Source organism: Phyllostomus hastatus, unplaced genomic scaffold (genome assembly GCF_019186645.2).
Source record: "Phyllostomus hastatus isolate PE091 unplaced genomic scaffold, TTU_PhHast_1.1 phas_scaffold_216, whole genome shotgun sequence".
Taxonomy (NCBI): Eukaryota; Metazoa; Chordata; class Mammalia; order Chiroptera; family Phyllostomidae; genus Phyllostomus; species Phyllostomus hastatus.
The window spans coordinates 8,358,958-8,366,540 of NW_025334018.1; the positions used below are offsets into that span (position 1 = coordinate 8,358,958).

A 7,583-nucleotide genomic window follows, 5' to 3' on the forward strand; every position below is an offset into this window, starting at 1 on the left:
GAGTTACAGCTGTCACGAGCTGTTACCTGTACGACAGTTACTCTGAGAAAACGTAAGCAGCCATTACCAGAAGCTGAACTCATTCTCTCAGTAATGGCAGCCGTGCAAATTGGGTTTAAATCTCTGCCTCGCCATATGAGCTTGGCCGAGCGGTGGCCCAGCGTGGGAAGAGGAGACCTGTGAACCAGTGTGCGCGGAGGAAGATGATCAGGGGGCGCACGGGAGCCGCCTCCTGTCGGGCCTGGGGAGCTGCGCCCCTGAGCAGCGACCAGGGGACCAGCATCGCTGTCCTTCACCCGAGTTCTAGGACTTCGCAGGTTGCGGAGACTCTTCTGCCGCTCGTCATTGTGATACGCCGCCACTCCTGTGCATGAAAAGGAAGATTCCTGCGTGTGGAGAGACTTGACAAGAAGGCAACCCTGACAGCGGAGTCCCAGCCCTTGAGCCGCTGGAGACAGAGGCTCGTCTTTCTCTCAGCTCTGCGACGACGCGCGGTTCCAACAGCGCTCCAGGAGGTCTAGTCCGCCTCCCCGTCCCGGCGCTGCCGCCCCTGCAGGGATGGTCGAGCAGTCGTACTCTCCAAGTTTTCTCTGAAATCAGGACCTGCACAACACATCCAGCGCTCTGCTCCGCAAGTGGCGCGTGGAGAAGGAGTTCAGGTGCACAAGTCACAGCGGAATCCACGCATTGAGGCTGCGAGACTGCCCGGAGGAGGCGGAAGGGTGGCGCCCAGGTAAGAGTGGACCTAGCACCGATACTCAGATCATCAACACGAACAACTCAGTTGCAAGGTGGCTGGAAATCTCCTTCAAGGAAGAGACCTCGGGCCCTAAACAGAGCTCCGGATGTTCCCCCTAAAACCTTTCGCATCTACAGTGTTTCCGTTTTAGTGGGAATCCTTTGTTCCCACCCTTCCAGTGCTGGGGAGGCGGAGGGCGCGGAGGGGAAGGAAGAAGCACTTAAGAATTCTTTTTGACACTAATGTTTTATTCAAGCCCCACATCTAATTAGGAATTAATTCTTTCTTGTGGGTCAAGTATGGACGTTGTTCTGCACAATCCTCCCCTCTCCTGATCTCTGAATTAGAACAAACGGCTCTCCTGAGTTACACACACACGCACACACACACACGGAGATCAGTTTGACACGCGACTCTTGGCCTCCGGAGACCCGAGGTTCCAGACACGTAATCTCGGGACAGTGCGTCCGGCCTGTGCCTGCACCTTTCCTCTGGCTCTGCGCCCACCTTCAGCCGGAGGCCTGTTTGCGCAGCTCCTCTGCGAGTCAGAACCCCGCGCATTCCGTTCAACCTGCGGAGAGGCTTCAGGGGGCACTTTTTTTTTTTGTTTTGTTTTGAAGGGGGAAGGCGGGGTTTGCCAGGATCCTTCCGCGGGTAGGTGCACAAGGCCCCAGGCGACTTTGGTTGTCACACCTCCCCAGCCCAACCCTTCTCACTCCTGGAGAGAGAAAAAGCAACAGCTCCTTTGTTCCGTCCAGGAGAGACCCCCCTAGTGGTGACAGAGAGACAAGTGAATCCTCTCCTGGCGGAGGGGCAGGGGGCGGGGTGTAGGTCAAGCAGAAAAGGAAAGGGGAAAAAATATGAAGTTTTCTGATCTAAGAAACTGCCATGAAGTCGGCCCCCTGGAACCTGGTCCTCCGGTCGATGGGGAGAGAGACACGCCATTCACATTCCGTGTTTCGCGAGAGGAAGTTCTCGGCTTGGTGCTGTCTTGCTGTGAGGTGAGCAGGAAAACTTCTCTTGACACCCTTTCTCTGAAAACTGCCCTTACCTGTTTATTACCGTTCCCACTTTAAGACATGTTGAGTTGAAAAATTATAAAGGCAAATAAAAAGAAATTTCAGATGCTGTAAAAGGGGAAATAAAACAGAATCTCAAGACCAGTGAGGGAGGAACCCCTGGACCACAGAATCTGCGTGGCTGCCCCTCAGTCCTGCGCCAGGTGGTGGGTCTGAAATCCTTCTGGGTTGTGTTCGGCCTGGTGGCCTGATCTTCAAATAAACTCAGCAGTTCAAGTCAGAAAGCACGGTTTGGGCCTGTGCTGAATGTCGGGTGTTTCCAAACTGGCAAAGCCCGAAGACATCAGCCTTTGCTGCGGTACCGGCTAAAACGTCCAAGTGTGATTACCGTGTTGGACTTAACTGGAATCATGGACTCGAACACAATAAGCGAGGGCAGCAGGAACCGGAGGAGACCCCTTTCATCCGGGGGACACCGGAGGAGACCCCTCTTGTCCAGGGGACACTGAGAAGCGTTGAGACGGAAGGCCTAGCGCGGAAAGAGCGCGCAGGCCGGGCTCACCTGAGCAGATGGGGGGGAGCATGGGATGAGCGGTTCCCACGGTTCCCACGGTTCCTGGGCGTGCTGAAGGCACCGGTGGTGGGCTAGGAGCCGAGGGTCCTAAACGCTAGCACCGTAAAAGGCCCCAGGGGCAGGGGTCCCCACTGCTGGGCGGTGGGGGGCGCCCAGGACTGTGATGAACCTAAGCCCCGGCTCCTGACCAGGCGAGAGCGGAGGTGCCCGCAGGGCGACTCCTGCCCGCGGCACCGAGTTCAGGAATGGAAACCAGCGTTTGATGCGGGGTCCCCAAGGTCCTCACTTCGGGGGTTAGGCGCGGGACTGTAAGCCTCTCAGGAGCCGCAGTCTCCTTGTCTAAGGGATCGCTGGCCGTTTTTTCAGTTCACAGACTTGGTGGCTAGTACAGCTGTGGCAGGTGCTAAGGTTTTTGTTTTGTTTTGTTTTGCACCTTATCATTGTCCCGTGATAGCGGCCTTGTGCCCTCAGTGTAGTGCTTGTCACGTTTGTCCACCAAGCTTGTTCTAGCTTGTCACCAGGTACAGCATGTCCCGGGCTCTGCCGCAACAGTGCTAAAGCTAGACTAGAATGCCACCCAGGCCCGTTACCTTGTGGCCTGGCCTCGGAGCTCAAAATGTTGCTCAGGGCTGGGAGAGGTGAAAGATGGCGAGCAGAGGGGCAAGGGCTGGGAGGGGGCCTTGCACAGTGGCCTTCAACCCTGGGCCCCTGAGAATCGCACCCACGTCTGTCGTCCCTGTCTCCCTGTCTCAGAGAACTAACCTTCACTTGCAGCACTTGTCCTCTGGAGAGGCAAAAGGTTAGGATTTGGTGCTTTCACTGCAGTGGGCCAGGTTCTATCCCCAGTTGGGGAACCTCTTTTACATGCCCTCTGCTGACCTCTAAAGCACAGGGTCCTTCTTGCCCACGCCTGGTCTGACCCCACGCAGACATAGGCGTCTTTACTTGTGATGTCTGTTCAGTTGTGCTGGTCCTCAAGGCCATGACCCTTCTTCTCCCAGTACCCCAGTGGAGTCCGGGAATGGTTTTTAACAGTCTAGCTGTAGCTAAATTAGTGGTTTCAGTACTTAAGTATAAAATATAAGGAGGAAAAAATATCAAGTTAATAAAAAGGTTGAATCTCAAATACTGTTAAACACTTGTAAAAAGTCTAATAATTGACATGTAATGGCATATAAATTTCTCTCGTGTTAGATTTCTAAAGATGACTCCTTGTATCATCAGATCAGTTTAATAATTCCACTCTAAAAACTACGTAAAGAAAAAAGGCTCTTTCACCGAGTTGGAGAAATACATTGGAACATAAGTTGGCACACCTCTTATTGAAGCCAAACAAAGAACACATAAGGAGGTGCCTTCAGCTTCTGGCAGCCCCGCCTGAAATCTCACCCTTCCTTTCCCCCTGCCCCCGAAGGAAGGAAAAGGACAAACACTTGAAATGCTGGTTTTCCAGACACTGAAATCAGGCAACAAAGGACAGCAGCCCTGAGAAACGGGAAACAGACAAGGGGAGCCCTACTGCTGGCCCAGCTTACTGCTGTCGGAGGGTTTCAGGGTGGAACCGAGGAGGGGCTCTGCAGCCAACTCCGGGGTTGTGGAGACAAAGCTGAGCGTCCATGGAGAGCAAGGCCCCTAGAGTTCCAGGGACAAAGGACCAGATGTTAGCAGCAACGTGGGCTTTTGGTTCTTGAATTTGGCAAGAAAGAGTTCAGAACCGAGAACTGGAGCACAGGAGGAAGGTCATTTAGAATGCAAAGAGAAAGTACGCTGGAAGAACAGGTTCTGGCAGGGTGCTCAGAGAGCTGCCCTGGCCTTTTAGAAAGTCACACAGGCCGCAGGAGTGCAGCAGCGGGGCTGTGTGGGCTCAGGAAACTAGTTACAAAGGCAAACGAAGGGCCCTTAGAGCTTAGCAGAAAGCAAAAGGGACACACTGGAAGAAGGAAGGCAGGGGAGGGGAGGGGAGGGGAGGGGGAGAGAGAGAGAGAGAACTGAGTCCTTTGCCTTAAGAGTTATCATCTTTTCTAAAGGCAGGACTTTTAGGGGAGGTCTCAGGGGAGAATATCAATAGAATATTCATCAGGTTTCCAGGTGTGTCCTTTAATATGCTGATTAATCAGTTCCAGCTCATAGAGTCAGGGTCTTGGTCTGTACCTGGTCTCTACTGATTGGTTGGCGCTGGGGTAGGTGGTCCTTAGTCATTGCATCCCATCCTGAGCCGGCTGTGGCATCACTTCGTCTGGATTTGCTGCTTTTCTGGGCCTGGAGCTGAGGCCTAGATGTTCTCTCTAGTTTGACCGAAACTGTCTCTCTGGTCAGTAGACCCAGGCTTTGTTCCTAAAATTATCTGATGGTGAACAGAACCTCCTGGTCCTGAGGGCTTAATGCCTTAATCCCTTTAGGAAGATGTGCAGGGCAGGAGGCAGGTGAGTCAGGGTGCTGCTGGACGAGGCCCGTCTGAATCTGCTCTGGGTCTGTTTCCCCATTCCGCTTGCCGAGGAATTTTCCTAATTTCTTACTCTTCTGCCTCACAGCGATGAGAGAGATGGGCAGAGACAGAACGCAGGTGTATGAAAAGAGTCTCCTTCAAGTACTCAGCAGAGCACTGATCACGACGTGCTTGTGAAGAAACTGCCTGAGGCCAAGGGAAGAAACTTCTGTGAAGGTCAGAAGTTTCAGGGCCTGGCGTAGGAAATCATACTTATTCCCACCAGCCAGAGCGGACTACTCGTGGGCCACTGTGAGGAGCGCTCAGGAAGGGCTTGCCCCAGTTGAGGGAATAAGCAGCCTGAGACCGACCTACCTAAAAACTCATAAAAACAAGCCTCAAAGGGACCAAACTGTTGACAAGTCACTTAACTGGACCCCAGGACTAAACTCCGGAAGATTTGCAGGACTACCTAAATAGCCACTTCCCCAAAAGGTAAACTAGGACAATGTCTGGCCTCCGATCAAAGAATGCCAGGCAGGCACGGAGGCAGGAAAACCTACCCACCATGAGGAGAATAATCAGTCTACTGAAACCGAACCATAACTGACGATGTTAAAATGAACTTTAACACAGTTATTATGACTGTTTCATACGTCCAAAGAGTTTATTAGAAACGTGGAACACGTACGACCCTCCAGAGTCAAACTTTAGAGATAGAAGCAATAACATCTGAGATAAATTCACTAAATGGAATTAACAGATCAGACATTGCAGGGAAAAGGTTAGGGAACAGAAGGCCGTGAACAATTTGAAATATCCAAAATGAAACACGGCCTAAATTATTTTTTAAATCAGCGAGTGACAGTGCAAACTTAAAACGCCTAACATAGGAGTAGGAGTCACTTTGCCGCCATCTCGCGTTTGCCCCTTTTAAAAGCCCTCCCCACCCACTGTCCCCGGCTCCCGCCCAGCCACCTCTACCAGGTGGAGCCCCAGTGGCGCTGACGGTCGGGTTCTGCGGGAGCAAAGTAATCACAGGGCCCCACGGGCCGTTCAGCTTCCCCTCGGCCCCATTCGGCTCAGGCCGAGGGGTTCGCGGCCACGGGCGTCTCCGCGGTGCTGGCTTCTAAGGCAGGAATGGGGCAAAGTCGGGGAGACCACTCGGCTGCCGCACTGCCCTCAGAATCGCCCAACGCACAGCGTTCAAACGCCACCAGTGCGTGGAGTGGATTCCACGTCTCCGGCTATCCGAAGTTTCGGAGTCTGCGCGGCCCTGCATCTGGCAAGAGGGGTGTGGGCTCCACCTAGCGGTGATCGAGTGCTTGCTCTACTGCCTGGAGATCTGCTTCCCTGCAGGTCTCTGTGGCGCAATCGGTTAGCGCGTTCGGCTGTTAACCGAAAGGTTGGTGGTTCGAGCCCACCCAGGGACGTGTTTCTTATTCTTAAAAAAAAGCAAAATCCAAACCTTTGTGTGTTTCCCTCTCAACCTTTACCAAGATAGGCTCCTTCCATTACTGCCCTCCCGTCTACTGTGTCTCTTGCACAATGGGAGGGACCTCAGCCAAGATCTTTAGGTGAATCTGAAAGTCACTCTCTGTGTTGTAATTTTTTTTTAACACTTTCCACATACTTTTCAAATTAAATTGTCATTGTGGGGTTACAAATAATGTTGTACTCATCATTCTCGTACACGTATCTGGCCACTTGTTAGAGCATTTCTACAGGGTAGAGTCCCAGAAGAGCAACTGTTCTGTGGCAGTGTTTACATGCTTTCCATAGGATTCCAGTTTCTCTCTTTTTGTTGACTTATTACATAGCACTCGTTCCGTCGTCGTTTCAGCGACTGCGTTAGGCTCCACAGCACACATCTGGACCTCGCCACAGCCTGCCCTCACGTGGCAGCGTGCCCCTTCCCATTTCTCCCCCGCCTGCCCTTGTGCTGTGGTTGCCGTGCGTGGCACCTTACACGTGCCACGAACCCCACCATCCACCACCATCACCGTTGTTTCATCTGTCCCACGTGTTTAAAGAGATGTAAATAGTAAGAAAGACGTCTTACATCTCATACATTTTCCCGTGCAGGTACCGTTTCTGTCTTCGTGTAAACCCAGATTTCCACCTGGTGTCGGTGTCCTCTCTCGCGGAGGACACCCTCCACACTTCCTGCAGTGCAGTCTGCTGTGATGAAGTCTTTCAGCATCTGCGTGTCTGCGAACATCACCCTTCCCCTGCGTTTCTGAAAGACTTCCTGCGGGGAGGCATAGACACAATTTTGTAACCTTTGGTAGAATTACGATTTCTTAATGTGTACCTATAAGTATAAGTAGCGGTGTTCAAGATTATGTATTGGTGTGTGCTTGTCCTTTTTAGATTTCAATGTGGCTACTAGAAAATTTTGTTGCATATGAGACTTGCCCTTTCTTCCTATTAGACAGCAGTGCTCTAGATCCTACCCCCACCTCGGGGGAAGTGCGCAGGACAGAGGGATGTGTTCAAGTGCACCCCGGTATAAATCCAGATTGTGGGAATGCTACATAGCAAACAACTCAGTTTCCAAATAAATGGGGGGAAAAGACAGAAGGAGAGAAAAAAAGAAAGAGGAATGGAGAAAAGGGAGCAAGGGCCACTGAAAGAGGAGGGAGGAAGGGTGGATGGGCAGGAGTGAGTCTGGGAAGGAAGAAAGGAAAGAAAGGAGGGAAGGAGAGAGGGAAGGGAAGGGAGAAAATAGGAAATTACATTTTGCAAGAGATTTAAAGACATATCCAGTGATCATAGTTTGTGGACCTTTTTTGGATACTGATTCAAAGAAACCAACTTAAAACA

The 7,583-nt window shown here is 52.0% G+C and overlaps 1 non-coding gene across 1 annotated transcript; it reads left to right on the forward strand.

Moving 5' to 3' along the window:
- The first annotated feature begins 6,116 nt into the window (after nucleotides 1-6,116).
- TRNAN-GUU lies at nucleotides 6,117-6,190 on the forward strand. Its single transcript has one exon. It is a non-coding gene; the product is annotated as a tRNA-Asn (tRNA).
- Nucleotides 6,191-7,583: the final 1,393 nt, after the last annotated feature.